This window comes from Camelus bactrianus, chromosome 23 (genome assembly GCF_048773025.1).
Source record: "Camelus bactrianus isolate YW-2024 breed Bactrian camel chromosome 23, ASM4877302v1, whole genome shotgun sequence".
Classification (NCBI taxonomy): Eukaryota; Metazoa; Chordata; class Mammalia; order Artiodactyla; family Camelidae; genus Camelus; species Camelus bactrianus.
The window spans coordinates 37,993,476-38,018,200 of NC_133561.1; the positions used below are offsets into that span (position 1 = coordinate 37,993,476).

General features: G+C 34.3%; 3 pseudogenes; 2 read left to right on the forward strand and 1 right to left on the reverse strand.

The window, feature by feature from the left end:
- Positions 1 to 2,439: 2,439 nt before the first annotated feature.
- On the reverse strand, positions 2,440 to 3,371 carry LOC141574819 (olfactory receptor 5T2-like; annotated as a pseudogene).
- An 11,678-nt stretch (positions 3,372 to 15,049) lies between these two features.
- On the forward strand, positions 15,050 to 16,000 carry LOC105081010 (olfactory receptor 8K3-like; annotated as a pseudogene).
- Positions 16,001 to 23,407: 7,407 nt separating this feature from the next.
- On the forward strand, positions 23,408 to 24,306 carry LOC141574857 (olfactory receptor 8K3-like; annotated as a pseudogene).
- Positions 24,307 to 24,725: the final 419 nt, after the last annotated feature.

A 24,725-nucleotide genomic window follows, 5' to 3' on the forward strand; every position in this document is an offset into this window, starting at 1 on the left:
AAACATTGAAGAGGACTTAAAAACTTAAAGCACTCATTAAATGTGATTATTTTATTGAAATTAATAGATAGATATTAAGCATTGACCATAAATAAGAAGGATTTCAGTTTCTTTTCCAGTGTACTTGCAGTATGTATAAAAACTGCCATAATTAGTGAAAACAATATTCTGAATTCAGAATATTTAAAAATTTTATTCTGTCTAGAAATGAATGACAAATAAAAACATTTTCAGTTACAAATAAGTATTTCAGTTAGGCATTAAAAGATAAGTTACTAAACCACTCCCAAATGAAAGACAAATAAGAAAAATACCAGATAGATTTATAGCAAAAATATGACATATTTAAAAAATGAGGGACGTCACTGACATAGTGTTCCTTGGAAACTCCATATCCAATACAGAAGACTAGAAAAGAAGAGCAAAATAGACTAATGAAAAGAAGAGGAAAATATTTTAAGGAAATAATAAACCAGAAAATCTAAACAATAACTAACATTGACACAAAAAATGCTGTCTCTATTTTACAAGTTTCCCTGAGTTGAATTAAGAAAAAAATGGTTTCACATTTTTTAACCTGTAATATTCATTCATTAAGGGAATATTTATGAGGAACAGTATGTATTAGACATTGTTCTAGACTCTGGAAAATAGATTAGACAACAAATCAAATAGAAATTAAACTGCATATTATGCAAAATAATTAAAAATGCAATGATGCATTTAATAAACAAGGAATGTGAGGAGATATAAAGCAGATAAACTGTCATATAAGATCTTCACTAAGAAGAGAGATTTAAAGGAAAGGATCATGTGAATAGCAGTGGGGAGAGCTTTCCAAATAGGAAAAAGAAATGCAGAAAAATTGGGGAGGATTTGTTTCATTAAGAAATGCTCTGTTTATACTGTCAAGTTGTTCTTAAACTTAGTAATCCCAGTTTAGGGAAATATATGTAAGTTGTATTCTATGTTCTAAGACTGGAATCAAAAGGATTTTCACAAAACACAAATAATAATAATGGAGAAATGAAAAAGAAAGAAACAAAAAAGAAAGGAAGGGAAGGAGGAAGAAATTAAGGAAAAAATGATCATTGAAGGGCACATATCCTTGCAATAAAAATGAGGCCTGCTGGGAGCAGAAGTAAAAGTGAGCGTAGTAGGGATGCTTTCTGTACGTTGGTCCTTAAGCCTGGGCGATGAGGAGTGGTGGCATCTGCAAAGACATCACAGAGGGGTAAGGGTGAAAGGGAAAGAGAGCAAAACTGAGTCTGGACCACACCTCTAGGGAAACCCAGAAAGATGTAGAGGAGCTTAGTTCAGAAAGAGCCAAATCCAAGGGCCAGATGTACCTTACCCTGTAAATTGTGCTTGGTTTGTCATTCTTGAGTTTAAGTATAATCTTGATAAATCCTAATGCCTAGCCTCTGTATTCTGTAAAAAATTATACAATGAGTTTAATGTACATGCTCTGGATGAACATATAAAAACAAGAGAAAGTTACCCTCACAAACATCGGGTAGTGAAACTAGGAACTGGAACACATATCCGTGATCCCTGACTCCCTGGCTGGGATTAGACTGATGTCCATGCGTGGATCTAAGGATGGAGAAAAGTGCTTTAAACTGGAGTCCAAATCAGTGATTCCACGGAAAGTGGTACAGGGGTATGCCAGCTGTAGGTTTGCTATCAATTGGGTGGTATTTGCTCAAGCTTGTCAGATATAATCATAAAGTTACTTGCAATTGCAACTTGGAATCCTATCCAACTTAACTTGCATTGAGATGAAAGTTAATACTATACATTTTAAAGAAAAGAGAACATTCTTATGTGACTGTGTGTGTGTAGATAAACAGAGGATATATGCCAGCATTCATGTGTTCAAATTCTAATCCTCGTACCACAGAATGTGACTGTGTTTGGAGATAAGTTCTTTGTGATGGTAATTAAGTGAAAATGAAACCTTTAGGGTGGACTCTAATGCAATAGACTCACAGAGAGAAAAGAATACGTGAAGACACAGGGCGAGGGAGACTGCAATTGATGATACAAAGGCCAGGACTGCAGAAGGCAAATCTGGCTTCACCCTGAACTCAGACTTGTGGACTCTAGACTAGTGAGAAATAAATTTCAGTTGTTTAAGCCACTAGCCTGCCATGCTTTGCTGTGTCAGCACTCATACTATTGTGCTGATGCAGTCAGTATCTACCTATCTGTACCCGTCTGTCTATGTGTCTGTGTATCTGAGTGAATCAAGTAAGAAGCAAATGGAAGACTCACTTTTCCTGCCTGTGTGGAAAGTGTACAGGTGGAGGTTTGACTATGATCTTTATTTAAAGATGTCTAAAAAGAATGGGGAGATTACTACACTAAAATAATTTTATCATAACTTCTTGATATGGAGACAAAGAACATCATTCTTCATTTGTTTCAATTTACTGGTTAATTTGAAAAATATGCTTTATTAATTATCCAATGTTTCCCAAACACTCTCTTCATGGCCTCTTTGACATCTTTGTTCCTTGAACTATAAATGATTGGATTCAGCATGGGAATCACGATGCTATAAAATACAGACACTATCAAGTCATGGTCCAAGGCATAGCTAGAACTCGGTCTCACGTACATGAAGAGGATGGTTCCATGGTAAATAGACACTGCAGTTAGGTGACAGCCGCACATAGAGAAGGCTTTCCTTCTCCCTTCGACAGAATGCATCCTCAGAATGGCCAGCAGAATGAAGCCATAGGAGATCAGGACAATCAGGATAGTGACTATCTCAATAGAGCCCACGAAGTAGAAGAGTAGAAGCTGGTTTGTGTGTGTCAGAGCAAGAAAGAGGGATGTCACAAAAGACGTGTTTAATTTCATTGGACACACAGAAGGACAGGCTAACTGTGTCCGCTGTGTGCACAGAAGCATTCACAATGCCACCAACATAGGAAGCAGTGATGAGTGGCACATAGACTCTGGGCACCATGCTCATTGAATAAAGGAGGGGCTTGTAGATTGCTACGTAGTGATCATATGCCATTGTGGCCAAGAGGAAGCATTCTGTGGTCCCTAAAGTAACAATGAGAAACAACTGGGCTGCACATTCAAAGAATGTAATGGCTTTATTTTTTGACATAAAATCTACTAACATATTTGGGGTAATTACTGAGGAAAGGCTGGCATCCACATATGATAACAGACTCAGAAAATAGTACATGGGGTTGTGCAGCCAGGAAGCCTTGGTGATCAACACAACTAGTCCTAATTTTCCCATCAGATTAAACAGGTAGATCACTAAAACCGGGAAAATAGGAAGATCTGCAGGTCAGGCTTGTCTGTGAAGCCCTTCAGTACAGAGTCACTTCAGTGACATTCTGCATGGTGACCCCTCATGAAACAAACTTGAAGGTATTCATAAAATTATAATTCATAGTGCTATGACAAGAGTGAGCAATATTGTGACTTAAGAAATGTGAACCGTATTCTCATATTTATTTCTTGGAAATGCATAACTTCCCAGCAGCAGTTCTAGAGACAGTGATAAGACGGTGGGCCGAAGGTTGACACCATTCACTGTGGAATCAGATGGAAGACTTGGGATTTAACTAACTGGTTCAATTCCTGTCATTTCTAAAAACTATCAAGTCAAATGATTAATTTTCTACTGAATTCTATTAGCTTTTTTCCTATGAAGTCACACTGAAACACAAAGTTTACAGCTAAAGAAAGATTTCTTATATAATTATTACATTAATATTTATCTCAAAAGCAGAATACATATAAATGTGCAAAGTGTATTAATAAACTTAAATATTTAAAATGAGTTTACATGTAGAACGGGCTGAATAAGATTTGTTTGGTAGACTAATTGCCAACTGAATTGTAGTATTTTATGAGTTAATCTCTGTAAAAACATTTACAGCTCGATTAGATTTTTCTGAAAAGAACTAATTAATTTTTTTCTGAGAATTGAATTGATTGCTATGATTGAATAATTTGGTCTTTTGTTTTGGGGAATCTAAATTCTCAATAATAGATACTTTTTCTTCTCTCAAATTCTGTGGTGAAATAGGAGAATTATAATAAAAATAAGAAACATTTTTTTCTCTCATAGCATAACATTTGATTATATATCACTGATTTTTTTATACAGGGAAATGACAGGTAGGTAACTATTATTTAAAAGTAACAAATAAACTTATAGATATTAGTCATTTAAAAATATAACTACAACAAAAACAATCTTTGCACCTAGACATAAAACTTAATATTTAAGAGTTTAAAAAAAACTTAGCAGGAAATGAAAGTTAGAAAAAGTCTTCCCTGTGTTGTCCCATGGTTGATCAAATGAGGACTCTCAGTGTTACCTGAACACGAATTCAGAGTTCTGTTATTCACCTGTAATTATAACACTAGTTGGAGGATAGATTTTATTTAAGTCATTTATTTTTTATAAATCTACCCTTCAAAAAATCTGAGTCAGCCTTCAGGGTACCTAGTGTACTGCAAATAATCTGCACATTATTTAAATTCATCCAGTTGCAATTAATTCAGATGCATCCCATTAGTGAGAGAAAGAGCCATCTTGATTAGAAAAAGTGGTAGAAGGAGACGAATGTGCATACCAATAACCTTCTGGAAGACAAAGCCAAGATCACCCAGAAAGAATGTCAACATATGACTTTAATGCAAGGTGGAATAGTCCAAATGCCTTGGGCTCAGTATTGAAACACTAAGTTCAAAAAGGAGGAGAGAAATTATAACTGCTAGTTATTGAACTGTAGGAAGGGGGCTTTGCACACGTTGCTCTAGTTCACCTTTGCAGAAACCCTGCCAACTGAGAAGTGCTGGCCAAGGTTGAGTCCCGATCTCCCCCAGGGTATATGTGCTTTTCACCACTTCTTCCCACCTCTTACTACATCCTGGCTTCATTCTGGATCTGATCTTCCCCCTCTCATCCCCTCACCCCCACTGAAATAAAATAAAACATGATCTTTGATGCATTCGGATATTTTCAAACCCTTAAGACAAGAGAAGCACTATGACACAAGTAGTAGTGGCTTCTGCATTACGTAACTAACAAAACAAGCATAAAAAAATTACTGATTATTTTTCTCACGTCAAAACATAAGCCCCCAGATAGGTGAGTAGGTCAAATGTTTTCTTGGCTTCTGTTGATAAATTTCCCATTTTACTTTGACTTGGACTGTCTTCTTCCAGATGGAAAATAAAAACTTAAACTCACTACTTCTACAAAAGTGAAACAGTATTGTCCATTTTGCTTTTGTTTTGTTCCAAGAAGTATTGTTTTTCAATTTTTAGACCGACACTGCGTGAATTACATTGTGATGAATGCGTTCTATTCACCAGTAGAAACGGCAACAACAGAAAGCCTTGGTACTAGGGATTTTATAACGTAATTAATTTTGATAATTTAGATCCCAACTCCTGAAATATTCTGCAGATGATCTGAAAATTTCTCTTACCTATGGAACAGAAAATGCAATCATCAGTACATTGTGAATATGGTTCCTTCAGATTCTTATATTCAGTTACTTAACTGTTGGTAAACCCACAGGAGATGCCCCAAGGGGAATATCCTTCAATTATCTTCTGGTTCAAAACAGCAACACGATGATTTACTCAATAATAAAAAAAGTAAGTGGTTCTAAAATAATGTACTACATGTTGATATGAATAAAATGAATAACGTTTTCAATGTCTGGTTTAAAATGATGCCTTCAAAAAATATATACATTGTCTAACCCTATATAGGAAACCTTAAGATGTGAGACATATTCTTATACCATAGCCCTGACACTGGGTTAGCACTAATTTCTCTGAGAACCAATGCTTTCATCCTGGCAATGTAAGCCATTTTACATTGCAACAAGTAAGTAAATATGGTAAACTATAGTAATGTAAAACCACAATACTTATTTTGCAGAATCTAGCAGATGGATTTATAGTCAATAAAATTCATTACACATTTACTCTGTTCAAATTACAAAGTGCTTGGTTAAAAACAGTAAAGTATAAATTTTGAGCTTATTATAAGTTTATTATTCAAGGTAATAAGAAAAGTAAAAAGAAAAATAAGCCATGGAAATGTGGAGGAGACCTCAAAAGTTTAAAGCTCTGTAGGATTTTGTAAGCCACGTAATCCATGAATCTTAAATATTAACCTATTTGGAAACTATTACATAGATTATCTATAGATTGTTCAGATTAAATAAATCTATGCAGAATAAATTTTAAAGTATCTAATATACACATACAATAAAACACACACAATCATACATACCCACACAAACACGCACCTAGGACCAAAATAGAGAAAATTAACATTGGTTAACAAGGGAGATCCAGTAGAACTTATATTTTTCTTCAGTTTGCCACATGATCTCAACCATTCAGTCACAAAGGGACTGTGAGAGACTGATACAGTTATTATTGTATTATTTAATTATATTTTTTGGTGGTAGTGGGGAGACAATTAGATTTATTTACTTTTAGAGGAGATACTGGGGATAGAACCCAGGACCTCATAAATGCTAGGCATGTGCTCCACCACTTGAGCTATACCCTCCCCCTGTTCCTGTTCATTGCTGAATAGTATTCCACTGTAAAGATGTACCATGTTTCACTTATCCATTCAATAGTTGATGGGCATTTGGGTTATTTCAAGGTTTAGAATATAGTGAATACGGATGCTAGAAATATTGGCATACAGGTCTTGGTGTAGACACGTTTTCTTTTATCCTGGGTAAATCAGACTGAGTGAGATTGCTGGGTGAGCTGCACCATTTTGCTTTCCTCCTAGCAGTGGATGGATGAGAGCTCCAGATGCGCTCCATCACTGTGAGAACTTTGTATGCTTACCTACTATTATATTTTAAAAATTCTAGTCATTCTGATAGATACTAAGAGATCACATTGTGGTTTTAAAATTGTATTTCTCTAATCACAAATGTTGTTGAACATTATTTTTTATAGACTTAGTTGCTACCAGTGTCTAGTGAAGTGTATATTCAAATGTATGCCCATATTTTAATTGTTTATCTTTCCTTTTGTTTTCATATTATTGAATTTTTAAAGTACTTTGTATATTATGTACAATAAATTCATATTCTTATTCAATATTCATATTCTTTATTGAATAGCTATTCAGTCTGTGGTTTGTTAATTTTCTCAACAAGGTCTTTCACAAAACAAACTTTAAATGTAATAAAGTATAATTTATCATTTTTCTCCTAGGGTTCATGAATTTTGTGTTTTATACAAAAGTTTGTGACTAACCCACAATCACAAAAATGTTGTCCTAATTTTTTTCTTAAAAATGATATTGTATTAGGGTTTTACATTAAGGTCTAAGATTTATTTTGAGACAACTTTTATATATGATGCAAAGAATGAGTCATGTCTGTTTTTTTGTGACATAAGGCTATTCTATACATTCATATCATTAGAAAAATACTGTTCTTCCTCTGTATATTTTCCTTAGCAAATGCATCAAGAATCAATTGACTGCACAGTGTGAATCTATTGCTGAAGATTATTCCATTGATCTACATACTCCTTGATGTATTAGTTTTGTGGCAAATCTTGAAATTAGATTATATAAATCTTACTTTACTCTTCTTTTTAAAAATTGCTCTGACTACTTTACTTTCTTTGCTTTTTAAAATAAATTGTAGAATTACCTTGTCAATTTGTTTAAAAAAATAGCTTGTTTAATTTTAATTAGAGTTGCATTGAACATATGGATCATTTGGGAATGCATCTAATAAACAGATCTTTTTTTGATAATTGTATGTATATCAGTATCATCTTTCATATTTCCTTTATTTCCTTCTTTTCTTCTTTCCTTCTTTCTTTCTTTTAAAAATCAGATTCCATTCCCTATCTATTAATTTAGTATCTCTGAGTGTAAGGCTTAAGCATTTATGTATTTTTCACAATTTTTTGAAGAATTTCTTTAAGTACATAGCCTAGCACTAGTTTATAAATTAGTATAAAGGGTTCCCAAGATGACACAAGATGCTACACAACTCAAATTTGACCTTCATCTTTGTTAGATCTCTAAGATTCTAATGTTCTATTATGTAGAATTTTACAGTTATTCACACACTGTCCTATTTTTGTTGTCAATGTTTCATATTGCTTTATTTATATCTTACCCTCTCTATTAATTACCCAATGAGTTTTAGAATATCTTTCATACTACTTACAAGTGTACCATTCTCCTTTTTACCATTTGAAAAACCAAAATCCTTCTGCTCCTTTTTGGTCCCAGAAGGGAATTAGTGTGTTTTCACCTTGGGGCATCCCTGTAGACTTCAAGAAGAGCTTGAGAACCTGATATAAGAGTTCAGATGTTCAGAAGGCATAGTGTGGCTTCATGAAATGAGTAGCTCCATTTCTACAGGTAAGAAGAAAGCTTTTCCATAATTTACAAAATACACCAGAAATTATAATCTTGTATCTCAAACTACATGATATGCTTTAGTATTTAAATTTGAGATAGAAATGTTTAGTTAACTCAGAGTGGAATAAAAGTTGAGTGAAAGAAGGCCAGGGGACATAACTAGGAAAGACTCCTTACGTATTTAGGTCAATAGATTTGTAAGTTAGAAATTTTATTTAATTTCTTTGATGGAAGATAACTTAAGGTAAATAGAGGGAGTGAGAATAAGAGGCTTTATTTCAAAAGTAGGAAAATTAGTGAATGGAGAGAAAATTTTCTGTCAGTCAACCACTGGGTATATGACATTTGGGAATCATTTTTGTCTCTCATGGAGGGATATACAAATTTTTAATTTATTTTATTTATTTCACTGAGAGTAGCAAGAAGGAAGTCAGTTACAGAGAGAAACCATGGTATCACAGGAGGCAGGGAAGGATGGTGAAAAGTACATGCATCGTGAGGAAGACCTTGGGCTGAAACTTGATTCTGGGATGTTTTAGCTGTGACAATTGCTATAAAAGGGAAATGAAGGAATGTATGCAAAAGTCCATTCCTGTGGCCTGTGCTCAGCACATGGCTGTTATTACTTTTCCTCTTTTGCAAACTTAGTGTTTCAATGTTGATTCTAAGATATTTGGATTTTTCTGTCTTCCATTAAATTATATTTTTGAAGAAGCCTTATATTAATTTTAAAAGTTGATCATAGATTATTGAATTCTTCAAGAGTTATTGTCACTTCCTTTTCATAATTCTAAATCCTTTCAATATATTCTAATATTGACTTAGTTGTACCCAGTATAACTTTCATTTTTGCCTGTAGCAGAAATGCCTCTTTAAAGAGGAATTTAGCTGAAGTATTTAACTTGGTAGTCTTTCACTCTCTTTTTGAGCCAAGTCAATTTAAGCTCACTGTAATGTAGAAAATACAATTGTGGTGAGCTGTGTGTGTATTTTTTAGTATCAACAGAATACACAATCATAACACTTCTTTATTTTCTAAGGAATAATCCAGAGACATAAAGAGTGAATAGAGTAAAAAAAATATGATCAAAATGTGATTCATTGGATTTATCCTGAGAGAATAATGTTTTGGTGTGTATTAATAATCACAAATCACATATGTTACATGAAGGTAAAGAATGAAATATCTGATTTGAAAATGAATATATGTATGTTCCTATATGACTGAAGTATTATGGTATACACCAGAAACTGACACAACATTATAAATTGACTGTACTTCAATAAAAATATATTTTAAAAAAGAATGAAATATCTGGATTAAGGTTCTTGCCACTTCTATTCAATGATTAGTTATAACACTAATTTTGTGATCCAATATTTTCTAATGCTTTAAAAATGCATGCATTTAGTGACAAAGTTCAATTATAGGGCAGTCTTAAATTTATAACACAAAACTGACATATTCAAAGGAAATTGCTTTGTATCTTCATTGCTTTACACATTTAATTAGTCTGCCTGGATGCATCTGTTTTTTTCCCCTTGGTCATTTAAATATATTGGTACTTTAAAGTGGGTAAACTTTGGAGAGCAAGTCTAACACCACACGTGGCTTTTAATCATGAACCTGGCTTATGAACACGTCCTTTCAGATTCTAAATTCTGTTATTTACCTTGAACAAGGAATATCATTGAACTAATGTCAAGAATTGTATCAGGGCTAGCCTTCTTATGATTCCTCCTCACATTTAAAAAAGTAGTTATTTCAACACTGTGGCGTAAATATTAATGTTCTCATTCTATAGGTGACCAGATTATAGCAAATCATTTTTTACAATTACTGAAAGGTCTGGAATGCTGATATTCTGTTCTAATTATCTATACACTGATATACTATCTCATGAGTTTCAATGTCAGAAGGAAATTATTTTTTGGCAAATCACTTGGAGTTTTAATGGGCTTTAATATGAAGACAGCTAACAGAATGCAGTGGTCAATTAACCAGCTGACCTGATGGTTTAGAAATGGCATGAATTCAATCAGCAAGTGAACACTCATGTATTTCCATTTGATTCTGCAGTCAGGGGCACAAACACTTGACCCACCACCTTGTCACTTTCTCCTGACTTGCACCTGGGAAATTATACATCCCCTGAAATTAATATGAGGACATGTCTCGTATTCCCCTGAGTCACCATACTGAGTCACAGTGTTGTTTATTCCTTTGTAGCAAAAGAATTGTGGGAAACACTGAATGTTGAAGTAATTATGGGTGATGAATGCATATATCCAACAATTAATAAACTTAAATCCAGATATTTGAGTGAGGGCAGTAAAAATAACTTAAAAATAAAGCAGGTGAATTGTACATAAAGAATGTTTCTTTTATAAGGAAATCAAAAATACCTTGAATACTTAACAAAGACCAGTGGCATCATTTCCTGTTCTCAGATGCTTTGGGAATAACCAAGGAATTGCATCAAGTTCCCAGAGGAGTATCTCAAAGGGGACAGACACATAAATTCTTCTGGCTGCAGTCAGACTAGTAATCACATTGGGGAACAAAGAGGCATTCCTTGTTTTAGGTGAGTAGATGGCACTGATTATCCTAATTACTAGATTAGCTCCAATGACAATTCTTGACCCCTGTCTTCAATTTTAAATTACAGATATGGGTTTTAGTCACCAATGCCAGTCTCAGTACTCTGTACCATGAATATTAATACACTTTTTTCATAACTGTGTTTTCTAGATAAATGATATATTTTGACAATTATTGGTGTTCTTTGAAGGTAATAAGGGACCTCATTTCTATGTTATTATTTCTGTATTTATACTAGGATTCTAGATCATAGGCCTTCTGAAGAGGGAATAAGCATTTCCTGAAAGCTCTTGAACGTTGTCTAAGCAAAGATGCTGACTGAGGTTTTGATTCTAAGTGTCAATGCCTCGATATTATAGTTTCTGATCAGGCTTTCAGTTATTCAGTAACACAATGTTATCATTATCTCTTATTGTCATGTATCCATAGAGTTTCATTTGTGTTCTACATATTTATGGCCTTTTTTTTTTCTTTTAGCTAATACCCTATAATTGTCAGATTGCAAATTTCCCCAAAAGAAGATTCTGAGGCCAGGAGTTGGGTATATAAAGTTAACTTGGTAGATGATTCTAGGAAGCAAAAATGAGAGAAACAGGAAGTGTGAGACCGAGAAGGGAGAAAGCTAATAAAGTGTGCATTAAAGAATAGATTACTGCTATATGCAACTAAGTTTCAATCACTTAAGATTTATTGCAGTGCCCTTCAGATTTCTTTTAGGAATTACTCAGAAGAAGGCTAGAAAGGCTTGGACAATTATCCACTGATTCCTGTCCCTTATTGGTTGGTTATTGCTCCTCAACACATTAAATCTCAGGCACTTCCAAAGTGCCTAGCCTGTGGTCTGAGCAAGATCTCAAGATATTATGCCTTCAGAAAAAGAGGTCATGGGACATGGGCTTCTACCAGCATGCCAGAAAATAATCTAGCATGGCTGCAAGCCAAGTCATGGGTGACCCAAAATGACAAGGGATGAGAGACAGGTATGTCTGCTACAGTGATATTTGTAACTGTAAGTTGATGGCAAAGCCAAAATAATACAAAATAGATTTTTGACTTGGGCTAATATCTCCACCACACCACCATGAAAGGATGTCTTTGCCCTACTAGCTTTACATAAATTTATTTTTGTATGAATGGTGAGGCTTAAGGCTTGGGAGTATAGCCTATATATTGACAGTGGGGGCAAAACTGAGTCTAAAATCAATGGCATTAAGTGGTCAAGGAAGATCGGTCTTTGGAAGAATCATCAATCTAGCGCATGCATTGCACTCTTAGTACTGGTGAACTCGCCACTCCTTAGCCACTTCATAATCTAGCCCACGATACTGCCTTGCCTTGCTCATAACGTACTTACATGCATTAAGGCACATTTTCTTCCTGATCTCTTTTTTGTATTACAAATTGTGCATATCACAAGTGAGTAGGAAAAAATATGTTTTGAAGGATGGAAAGAGGAGAGCAGGAGACCTTCCCATATCTCTCCAAAGGTCCGTTATTTGGCACAGATAAAACACCAACTGTTACTTAGCTCTTAGAATTTGACCCACGCATTTTAGAATTTAGCATTATTCTACATGATTATAATGAAGAAGTACAGTTTTTAAAAAATCTTCAAGGATTATAACAAGCCACATAATAGCGGTTTAGGGGATGACACTGAGTATAATACTGAACATCTTAAGTTACAAAAATTTGGTGTTTTCTAACTAGGACTTGCTAAGCAGCACAGTTGGTCAAATTCCAAAGTTGTAATTAGAAAAGATTTACATTGATTTTATATCCTTCACTAACACCACCTAATTGTAGTTAGTGGTCCTTTATTGAGAAAATGCAAACTCTTTTACACAATAGGGAGTAAAACATATATAAGGAAGGACTTGTAGCCTTATTAGCTGGGCTGGATGAGAGAAGTATGGGTGTCTTTAAATACTATATGTACATACTTTTGAAGATGCTAATTCAGTCAAAGATTGGTGAGCCTGACATAGTTTTAGAGCTGTTCAAGATTCTTCTTTCTTTTATCCTTTCTGGTTCTTTCTCTCCTTCCTTTGTGTGGGAATACAGTATTCTCAGTTTGACCAAACATGTATCTCAGTTGAGGCTATTTGCAAAGTTTTCTAGAAAGCTTAGTTGAGATTGGGTGTTTGCATTTGCATAAGAGGACGTCCGTGGGCTTCAGTTCCATCCCCCAAGTCCTGGTGCAACTCTGAAGTGTGTGCTTCCATCTGAAAAGAGTCAGTCTTGTTGCTCAGCCTCCTTGTTTCTTTCCAGTTAGTGCTTGGGTGGGGATGTTGAGGGGAGGATCAGATAAAAACATCAGCTCAGCTCAGTTTCAGAAGAACTCCAAGGATTTGTAAAAACGGCAAATGTTTGGATGAAGAGGTTTGCCATTATGAACAAGCCGTGGTGGAAACTTCCTTTCTTTGGGTATAGTTTTTTGTAGCTAAAGGCATTAGACTTTGTCATTTTCCTTGTTTGTTTGCTGCTAATGAATGCTTATTTTTCCTTTTTGTGTCTGTGAAAGTAACTTGTATGAGGCAGATTTAATCTTCCAAATTAATATTGAATTCACTTCTTCTGTCTTGTTTCTCAATAAAGTTTTGTCTCCTTTTACAAGTAGTTGTTTATTTTTTATAAATATTTTATCAAAGTTATGAAATTCCCCTCTTATTCTTAATTTTATTGTTTTTATTTATTCTAAACAGTGTTATTTGTTTTTTTAACATTTTTTATTGAGTTATATTCATTTTACAATGTTGTGTCAAATTCCAGTGTAGAGCAACATTTTTCAGTTTTATGTGAACATACATATATTCATTGTCACATGTTTTTCACTGTGAGCTGCCACAAAATCTTGTATGTATTTCCCTGTGCTATACAGTATAGTCTTGTCCTGTCTATGTAAATTTAAATAAAATTCAAATACTTCAAATGAATCATGCAATATCTAGTTCCTCTTGTTCCCTATGACATCTTTATTTTTCATCCTTATCCTTCATGCAGTGATATCCTTTGCCATTTGATGAGGCATTTGAGAGAGAATTCTCTCCTTCACAGAGATGTTTCTTTCTGTTGGATAAGTATATCCTAGTAGTTTACTAGATGGTTTTAATTTTTACTTGTCTTAAAATGTTCTAGAAAAATATAACAACTACAATATTAAATCCATCATTTCAGAGATATTGGGCTAAGGTCAAAGCAAATGTGGGCATATTTATCCGTTGTTCTTTCCCAGATTGAATCAATTACAGATGCAGGGTTTACTTGGTATGCAATATAGGAAAAGCTCAGAAACTTCAAAAATCGGCACACATTTGCTGAAGTTTCAGATCCACATTTCTTGAAGAAATAAGTCATTTATGTGCAGTACAGTGGGCATATTGGGGACTACTAAAAATTTGCTAAATTATTTTCTATCATTATAAACATCACTAAACAATATTTAAAACTCATAAAAGCATGGTTGAATGAGAGTAAAATTTAAAAAATCAAATGGATAGTGGAATGAAAATACCATTTGTCTATGTGGAGTTATAATGAAGAGAAGTGAATCAAAGTCTATTAAATTAGTTTAATAGCATTTTTTTGGAGACTGGGGCTAAATTGCAAGGTCAGGAAGCAAAGGGTTATTACTTTTTATTATAATTCTTTCTAAAATTGATACATTGTAACCAATTATGTGCGGTTTAAATGAAAAAAAATTTTGAAAAAATGTAAGAATTCCCACTCTGATCGAACTTCTCTGATGACATTGTTGACAGAGCTGTAAAGGAAATGTATGTACCTTGAAGTGATAACCAGTACATGACACACAAAAATAAGATGGCTGCTTTAGATCTTAGGTTGTAACGGTCTCTAAATTTGGTTCCAGGTTCAATGAGGGAGGTGAGTCTTGTTTTAAATCACTCTGTCTAAAATAATGGGATCTGTCTTACACAGGATGACTGTGAATACTAGACTTTTCACAGATGATGTCTTCTGAAACCCAGTGTCTCTTCTAATGGTTCTTCCCACAGTTAATTTCCTCCATGGCCTGGATGGACAGACACAATCAAATGGAGCTGAAAGAATTCATTCTCTTGGGAATCACAGACCACCCTGAGCTCCAGGCTCCATTATTTGGGCTCTTTCTCATCATCTACATGATCTCAGTGGTGGGCAACTTGGGCATGGTCATCCCCACCAAGGTGGACTCCAGGCTACAGACACCCATGTACTTCTTCTTTCTCAGACACCTGGCTTTCATTGAGTTTGGTTATTCAACAACTGTGGGGCCCAAAATGTTTGTAAATTTTATAAGTGATCAAAACACAATCCCCTGTAATTAGTGTGCCACACAGCTGGATTTCTTCATCTTGTTCATCATCGGTGAGCTTTTCATCCTGTCAGCAATGGCATATGACCATTCTGTGGCCATCTGTAACCCTCTGCTCTACAGTGTAGTTATGTCCCAAAGCATGTGCTGGGTGCTGGTTGGAGTCCCCTAACTTTACAGTGCCTCTGTGTCTCTGATAACCACCATAAAGATATTTACTTCATCATTCTGTGGCTATGTCATTAGTCACTTCTACTGTGACAGTCTTCTCTTGTTAAGTTTGCTGTGCTCAAGCACCCGAGAAATTGAGTTGTTCATACTGATCTGTTCAGTGTTTCATTTGGTTTCATCTCTTCTGATTGTCCTTGTGTCCTACATACTGATCCTTAAGGCCATCCTCAGGATGAACTCTGCAGAAGGCAGGTGCAAAGCCTTCTCCACCTGTGGGTCTCACCTGACAGTGGTAGTTGTGTTATATGTGACTCTCTCCTTCATGTACATGCAGCCCAAGTCCAGTCATTCCTTCAATTCTGATAAAATAGCCTCTGTGTTTTTCACTTTGGTAATTCCCATGCTGAATCCTACGATCTACAGTTTGAGGAACAGAGAGGTCAAAGGTGCCCTGTGTAGGATGTGGAAAAATCTGTGCAAATTCCCTATATAAAGTTTAATAGGCAATGCATATAAAACAAATTAGACTATAGACAACTGTTTATTACATGTGATTAACTGTTAGAAAGCAGTAATGGGTGAAAGGAATGCAAACTAGAAACATGTTTCTCATTTTCAACTTATAGATATTCAAGTATTGATCAACTTTGATTTGTCCTCAACTTTTAGGGCAAGAGACTGAAGTCCACATCCCTGTTCTCACGTTGCCAAATATTTATGTTGAAATTGAAGGGAAGTCTTTTTCACTGCATCTACCATTAAATAATCTTGTTTTCAAAGGTATGCTTGTGTCTTTTAATAAAATATTTCATATGTGTGTGTATCACACAATATTTAAATACTAGTGCCTGTCATACTGGCATACTGACACGTGGAAGATGACAGTGACTGTTCTGTGTGCTGGGCATGTATACAGCAATAAAAAATGCATTAAAAATATTGGCCTTCATGATGCTCTAACTCTGTCTCCTTTGTGGTTGCTGACACCTCAGATTTCTGTTAAATTATATGTAAACATGTATATGCTCAGGGAAACAAAAATAAAAGTGTAACTGTTTTCAAGTAGCATAATTGTGTTAATTAAAAATCCAAAAGAATTTTCAAGCTAAAAAATTAGAAATAAAAGGTGAATTTTGCAAAATTGGTGGATACAAGTTCAGCATACCAAAAGTTCATTATGTTTCTATATACTAGAATGAAACAGGTAAAAATAAAATTTTAAACAATCCATCACACTTGAAAAAAAATCTGAAAAATACTCAAAGAAAAATCTAATGAGTGATTTGTGTGACATTATGGCTACAAATTATGGAAACATTATTGAGTTATTAAAGAAGACACAAATGCAGCAATATACTGTGCCAATTGACTAGAGGAAATAAATGTGATGAAGTCAGTTCTCCCTAAATTTTCTTATAGATTTAATGCAATAACAAAATTCTTTTTTTAAATTTTAAAATAAAAGAATCTCTGTTTACTCTTGGTTCCTGAAATGGTCCATCTGATTCCATTTTTATAATAATATAATTATAAGATGTATAATTTTTTTAAGCATCTCTACATGTCAGAAGTTTCTATGCTTTATGTCATTTGAAGCTCACAACCAACTACCAAGGCACATATTTGCAGAGGGCATGTAAGAGATTAAACAGTGATTATACCTTGTATCATGAGGCTATGTAGTGAAATTTGAATCCAGATTTAAGTCCAAAAATTGGTCCTCCTTTAACACACGTGACCTAGCAACAATTCAATCCTAGTGTCTACTCTATGCTAAGTGGAGAGAAACAATTGAATCCTTCCCAGAAGCTAAGCTTGAGGGACAATCAGAATTTCCTCATAGATATGTTCCCACCCTGTTCTGTGACCAAAGCAGTTACTTAAGCAGTAAAACCTTCCACTGGTCAATGTCAGTTTCATATCCTAGGACTTGGCCCTGGCCAGTGGGAAAGGAAGGCCCCTGCTTCTAATTATTCAAATTTGATCTCTGAGGAAACATGTCCAGAGACCCCCCCAGGAAACCCATAATCTTCTCTGGGTGACCTAAGGTTGGGGGACCAATTCCTGCAGGGGACATTTGTTCATCCACACCCAGGGGCAACCCTGTCTTCCAACAAGACATCTTTTACTCTGAAGGTTTAAAACACTAATGAAGCCATTGGGCCTTTTTCCCTCTCCCTGCCAAGAATAGGATCAGGTATGGACAACAAATTCCAATCCCTCACCCTCTGCCCTTCTCAGAGTAACCAGTAAACATGCAGACATGTGTCCTAAGGTGCATGCACTCAATTCCCTGAGGGATGGGACCCCTCCAATCTCCAGGCTCTCCTGGACCTAAGTCATTGAAAAATTCTATTTAAAAAAAAATTACTGAAGCTGGTATTAAAATTAATATGGAAATGCAAAGATCCAGGATAACCAGAGCAATATGTTAGAAGAAGAAAGAATCCAGAGGACTTCCATTCACAGATATCAATTCTTTTAATAAAGCTAGATTATTTTAAAAATTATATCATCGTGCATGTATAGACAGACAGACCAATAAAATAAGTGAAAATCAAGTCTAAAGTAGAGGGGGGAGGGGAAGGGATGGGGAGAAAAATGAATGAATATGATATTAAGTGAAAGACCCTAGGTTCTCCAAAAGTTACACTGGTATATACAAATGGAAAAAATATTGACCTTTACTCAAAAGTACAGACATTTTATATGTTACATTTTTTCTTGGAATATGTGATACAGTTAAAGGATACAGCATATAAGCAAAAATGTGAGGTTGATTTCACACTTGGAAATCAATCTATGTAATTAATTTTGCTATAAGTTAAAAGAGAAGCTATAAAATAGGTTTACAATAAAATTAAACACCCATTTGTAATAAACTGTCTAGCAAAGTAAAATAGAAGAAAACAACTTTATGAACAGTATCTACAAAATTTCTACACATAGGGAGAGAATGAATAGTTAGAGCACAGAGAATTTTTAGGGCAGTGAAAATGCTCTGTATGATATAATTATGGATGCACATCATTACATTAAAAAAAAAACTATATAAAACTTCTAACGTAATACTGCAACATTGAAAATTGTGTCCTGAAATTGGTCCCAGGATCAGGATACCCAGTCTCACCATTAATATTTAGTATGTATTGAACATAGTAGTTGGTTCTTGATAATAAAGGGAAAAAAATGAGATATTAAAACAGAAAATCACATACTGCCAATTTTTTTCTAAATTTGGTATATGTTATGATTAACTATATAGTGAAAAACCCATGCATAATTTATTAAAAATGGTAAGTGAATTTAACAAAATTACTGGATACAAAAAGAACTTAGAAAAATCAACTTTATATATGCTACCAACTACAAATTAGAAAATAAAATTTGAGGAAATTTTTAAAAATGACAAAACCATAAAAAATGAAACCTAATTTAGGAATGAATATAACAAAAAATATTTAAGCCCTCAGCAATTGTAGGTATAAAAAATTAACAATGCATTTAATAGAGATAAATTAATGTAAACTGATAACGCATTTGTCCATGGAATGGAGGACTTATTATTGTAACAAAGTTTAGAATCTTTAGATTGATTTATAGGTTCAGTATAATCCCAACATAAATCCTTTCTCCCTCCCTTGCCCCAACTTCCTTTCTTTTCCCACTTTTCCTTCCTTCCTTCCTTTCTTCCCTTCTTTTTTCTTCCTTTTAGAACCTCAGAAGCTTATTGTAAAATTTATTCAGGAAGGCAAAACACCACAAATAGCAAAGATAATCTTGAGGAAAGAGAATAAAGTTGCAGAAGCTACATGACCAGATACTATGGCCTGTTATAAAGCTTTAATAATTAAAGAAACACTTTCCTGAGGACAGACAGACTGAGCTATGGAATGACTCCAGAAACAGATCCACACACTTATTGTTACCTGACTTAAAACAGAGGTATCACTATTTTCCAAAAGAGAAAGATCTTTTCAATAAATGCTATTAGGTAATTTGTATATTTATTTTGAGGAAAAAATAAAAGAACCTGAGCATCTACCCATACCCTATACAGAATCAGTCCTACCTAGATAAATGTGAAAGGTAAACAATAAACATTTTAGAGGAAAACAGTGAGAAATCTTTGTGATATTGGAATATGTACAAATTTTAAAACAGAACACACAAAGCAATAACTATATAAAATTTTAAAAAATTAATTGAACTGTTTTAAGAAATTCTATTCATCAAAAGTAATAATGTGGAAAGGGAAACTCTCATTGGGAGAGGATATTTTTATTAGATGTACAGAATCAAACACGTATATCTCAGAGTGGCCCATATGTAAAAGATAAAAATAACTCTTACAAATCAATAAATATTTGGCATGAAATACTACAAAAAGATGACACAAGACATGAACAAGCACGTCTCAAAAGAAAATATCTAAATGACCATTAAACTTGTGAACACATTTTTAATTTCATTCAGGATAGGATAATGCAAACTGAAACCACAGTGACACACGTACACTTCACCCCGAAGGGCAAAAAACAAAATAATGGAAAATATCAAACCCTGACAAGGATGCTGAGCGATCATAACTATTTTCACTGCTGGTACGAATGCACCTTGATATAATTACTCTGGAAATACATTTGGCAGTATTTGCTGCTCTGAATAAGAGTATCCCATGACTCAGCAATTTCAATGTAAGTAATGCAGCCAAATAGAAATACATTTACGACTAAGTCGATCTAGATTGAATATTGATGTTGATAAAAGTAATGTAGGAGTAGCTGTCTTTGGGGGGGATTGTTTTGTATTTTATCTGTGAGTGCTTCATTTCTATTTTATTCACTAGTTTGTTTTATTTTTTTAGATTCTACATATAAATGATACCATACAATATTTGTCTTTCTCTGTCTGACTTATTTCACTTAGCATAATACCCCCCAAGTCCATCCATGGACTTGTTGCAAATGGAAAAATTTTATTTTTAATGGCTAAGTATTATTCCATTGTGTATATATATATCCATTTTTATCCATGCATCTGTGGATGGAAATGCAAGTTGCTTCCATATCTTGGCTATTCCATAATATTGTTATGAAGATCAGAGTGCATGTATCTTTGCAAATTAGTGTTTTAATTTTTTTCAGATATATACCTAGAAGTGGAATTCCTGGATCATATGGTAGTTCTATTTTAAAAAGTTATTTATGAAGTATGCTTTTGTTAATATGTACATTACACTTCAGGAATAAGTTTAAAACACCACAAATAAGGGGAAAGGAGCTACACATATGTATTGTTTCCCCTTGTGAATTTTTAAAACAATACAAGAATTGTTCAAATATTTCTCCATTATGTCAGCAGCCATAAAGTCATCAAAGCCATTGCATTAATAGGAGAAAATGAAAGGCTGCAAGAGAAACTAAAATGCCTGTCTTACAGACACAGTGGTGTGATTCCAGATCTCTGAGCTGCAGCAGAAAACACTTAACCGAAGAGAAGCTGTGGAAAGGTATCTAACAAAACTTTATTTGTATAGGAATATAAAGATACTCTGTATAATTTCCAGATATCCCATTGACTTTGTTTAAAACTTAAAATGCTTCAGGTGTAATTAACAAATTATATCTTTTCTCCTCTGTGAGAGACTCAAAGGAGCAAAGAAACCCATATATTCTTCTCTGGGCCAGTACCATGTTGTAAACATCTTTATTATGATTTTTGATGGAAGCTAGGCATTTACTTTGATATGGTAAGTTTGTACTCTTTGGTAAAGAAATATCTCTAAAAATGGACCTAGCATTATTAAGAAACTAACAAGACCTTGAGATTTTTATAATTATTTTCTTTCACTTGGATCCTTAATCAAGAGGTCAAATATGATATTGTCATTTTTAGTTAGTGGGATTTGTTTCAGCATTTCAGATATGCCATGTGTTTCCCAAATTTACCAATATCATTGAAAGGATCAATGTCATTTGAAAGTTACTATTTTTGTTGTTGAAGGGAAGGCCAAAGTAAAATATTAAAGCATCCATCACACCATAATGTCTGATTAGTATTTGAAATGCCATCATATTGTCCCTTGAATGACTAAATGCACATCTAAAGGAGATTGGAACTAAGATTAAAATCTATACAAATACAGATTTAAGCAAAAAACAGTCCTTTCAAAATTATAAAAGAGGAATGTGTATTTTGCCTAAAATTATGGTGTCTTTACCATTCTTTTTTTAGTAGTTCTTAGTAAAACTCCCTTTATTCCTTCTCAAAAATTACTTTGGTGTTTAAATATATCGATTTAGATATATATTTTTGATCTCTCATTGTAGAATACATTTACTGTCACTTATTTTAGTGTTGAATGTGTATTTGGTGCACAGGGCAGGGATGGAAATTATTTGACCTCTCTAATCTCTCTCCTCAGCATAGCTTTATAGTGATGGTCCAATGCTAAGCCTTGCCTGTTGTATTTTGTACATGTTTCAAGAATCTTGAGAGAAAAAAAGATTTAAAGGTTCAGAACCAGACCATCTTCACTAATCATGTAAAATAATATAAGTAGAATTTTTTTTCATTTAGTGCTTTACACAGAACTCTAAGGATGGTGAGAAAAATATTTCACAATTTTCTCACATACAAGGAGACTGGTACTTATTAGCATGGATTTAGAAAAGAACACACTTCCTAACCTCATTTATCCAACCAGTTGAGATTTGTACATAAAAATTTATATAATTTTATATCCACTGAAATTTGTCCCCAAATGGATTGTCTCTTGTTAATTAATTCAGTGTTCCTGAACAAGCCACAATAACCTGCTTTCTGTCTCTGTGGATTTGTCTGTTCTGGGTATTTCACACGATGGATATGTGTGATATGTAGCTTTTTATACTTGGGTTCTTTCACTTAGCACAGTGCTTCAAAGGCTCATGGATGGTGCAGCATGTATCAGTATCTCTTCCCTTTTATGGCTCATTCATATTACATTGTATGGATATATCATATTTATTCATTACTAGATGGACACCTATGTGGTTTCTACCTTTTGACTATTATGAAAAATGTTGCAATGAACATTTATGTACATGATTTTGTAGGAGCATGTGTGGTTTTCAGAACTTTGAGGCACATATCCAGGAGTGGAATTGCTGGGTCACAGTGGCAAATCTATGGTTAATTTATAGAGTGCCAAATTATTTTCGTAGTGGCTACACCATTTTACATTCCTCAAAACAATGGGTAAAGGTTCTAATCTTTCCACACCCTTGTCAGCATTTGCAATTTTTTTTTTTTAAATAGCCATGGTGGAAGGGGTGGTATGAAGTGATATCTCATTGTGGCTTTGATTTGCATTTCCCTAATGACTAATAGTGTTGGATATCTTTTCATGTGCTTATTGTCCATTTGTGTATCTTCTGTGACAAATTTCTATTTAAGGTCTTTGCCTGTTTTCAAATTTGGGTCATTAAGTCTTTTTGTTGTTGAGTTATAGAAATCCTTTCTATACTCTGTATACTAGATTCTCATCAAATATATGATTTGCAATTTTTTTCTATTGTGTGTGTCACATTTTTAATTCTTTGAGAATGTCCTATGCTGCACAAAGTTTTGTTTTGTTTTGTTTTGTTTTAATTTTGATTAAGTCCAATGTATCTATGTTTACTTCTGCTGTTTGTGTTTTTGGTGTCATGTCTAAGAAACCTGTCAACAGCTTAGCTGAGCAGGGGGAGAGAGAGAATTAAGGTGCCATGTGTTGGGCTAGCCAATTAAACCAGCAAGCCATAAATAAAAGATGTAAGACTTAAATCACTTATTACAATGATAATCTCAGATATATCTCATGAAAGTTAACAATTATTTTGATATTCATTTCCAGTATGTTTCCCAAATGGCTTGGATGCACAAATGCAGTTTGACAGTGTTGAATGAATTCATCCTAATAGGATCACGGACCTCCCTGAGCTGCAGGCTCCATTGTTTGGACTCTTCCTCATTGTATACATGGTCTCAGTGGTGGGTAATCTGGGCTTGATCATCCTCACCAAGATAGACTTCAAGGCTACAAACACCCATGTATTTTTTCCTCAGACACCTGGCTTTCACTGATCTTGGTTATTCAACAGCTGTGGGGCCCAAAATGCTAGTCGACTTGGCTGTAGATGAGCATGCAATCTCTCATAACTGGTGTGCCCAGCTGACTGTCTTTGGTGTGTTTATCATCAGTGAACGTTTCATTCTGTCTGCAATGGCCTATGACCACTATGTGGCCATCTGTAACCCCCTGCTCTACACAGTCATCATGTCCCAAAGATTATGTCAGGCACTTGTAGCAATCTTCTATTTCTACGGTGTCTTTTTGTCTTTGCTGACCATCATAAAAATTTTTACTTCATTGTTTTGTGGCTATAATGTCATTAGGCAGTTCTACTGCGACTCTCAGCCACTGATATCTTTGCTCTGCACAGAGACATGAAGATTAAGTCGATAATTCTGATCCTTTCAGCTTTTAATTTGATTTCATCCCTCCTGGTAGTCCTTGTGCCCTATAGTTTGATCCTGGTCACCATCCTCAAGACAAACTCTGCAGAAGGCAGGCACAAATCTTTCTTCACCTGTGGGTCTCACCTGACAGTGATAGTCATATTCTACAGTACTCTATTCTTTATGTATGTGAAGTCCAAATCCAGTGATTCATTTGATGCAGATAAAATGGCCTCTTTATTTTATACTTTAGTAATACCCATGCTAAATCCTATGATCTACAGTTTGAGGAACAAAGAGGTGAAAACTGCCTGACTTAGAACCTGGAGAATGTGTGCAATTATTCTACTTAAAATTCACTGTAGGATATGCTAACAGTAAATTATATATTCATCTATGTATACTATAACCGGCATTGTTTTAGCTCCGTAATGTTACCTCTATGGGATAAACAAAAATCAATGTATGATAAGCATATAAATAAAGAAAATGATTTATTATTTTCAAAACAAAGTATATCACAGGTGACTAATTCCTGCTCATACTTCAGATATCTACCCATATCTAGTTTCCAGTCCAAATGACGTGTCATTCCTACATGTTCTCACACGTAGCCTGTTTACTATATAAAGAATAGATGTATGAAATTATCATATATTATTGACTACAATGAAGAAAGTAACAAAAAAAAGTCACAACATGGATTTGTGACAAATAAAGTGACCTAAAATGCA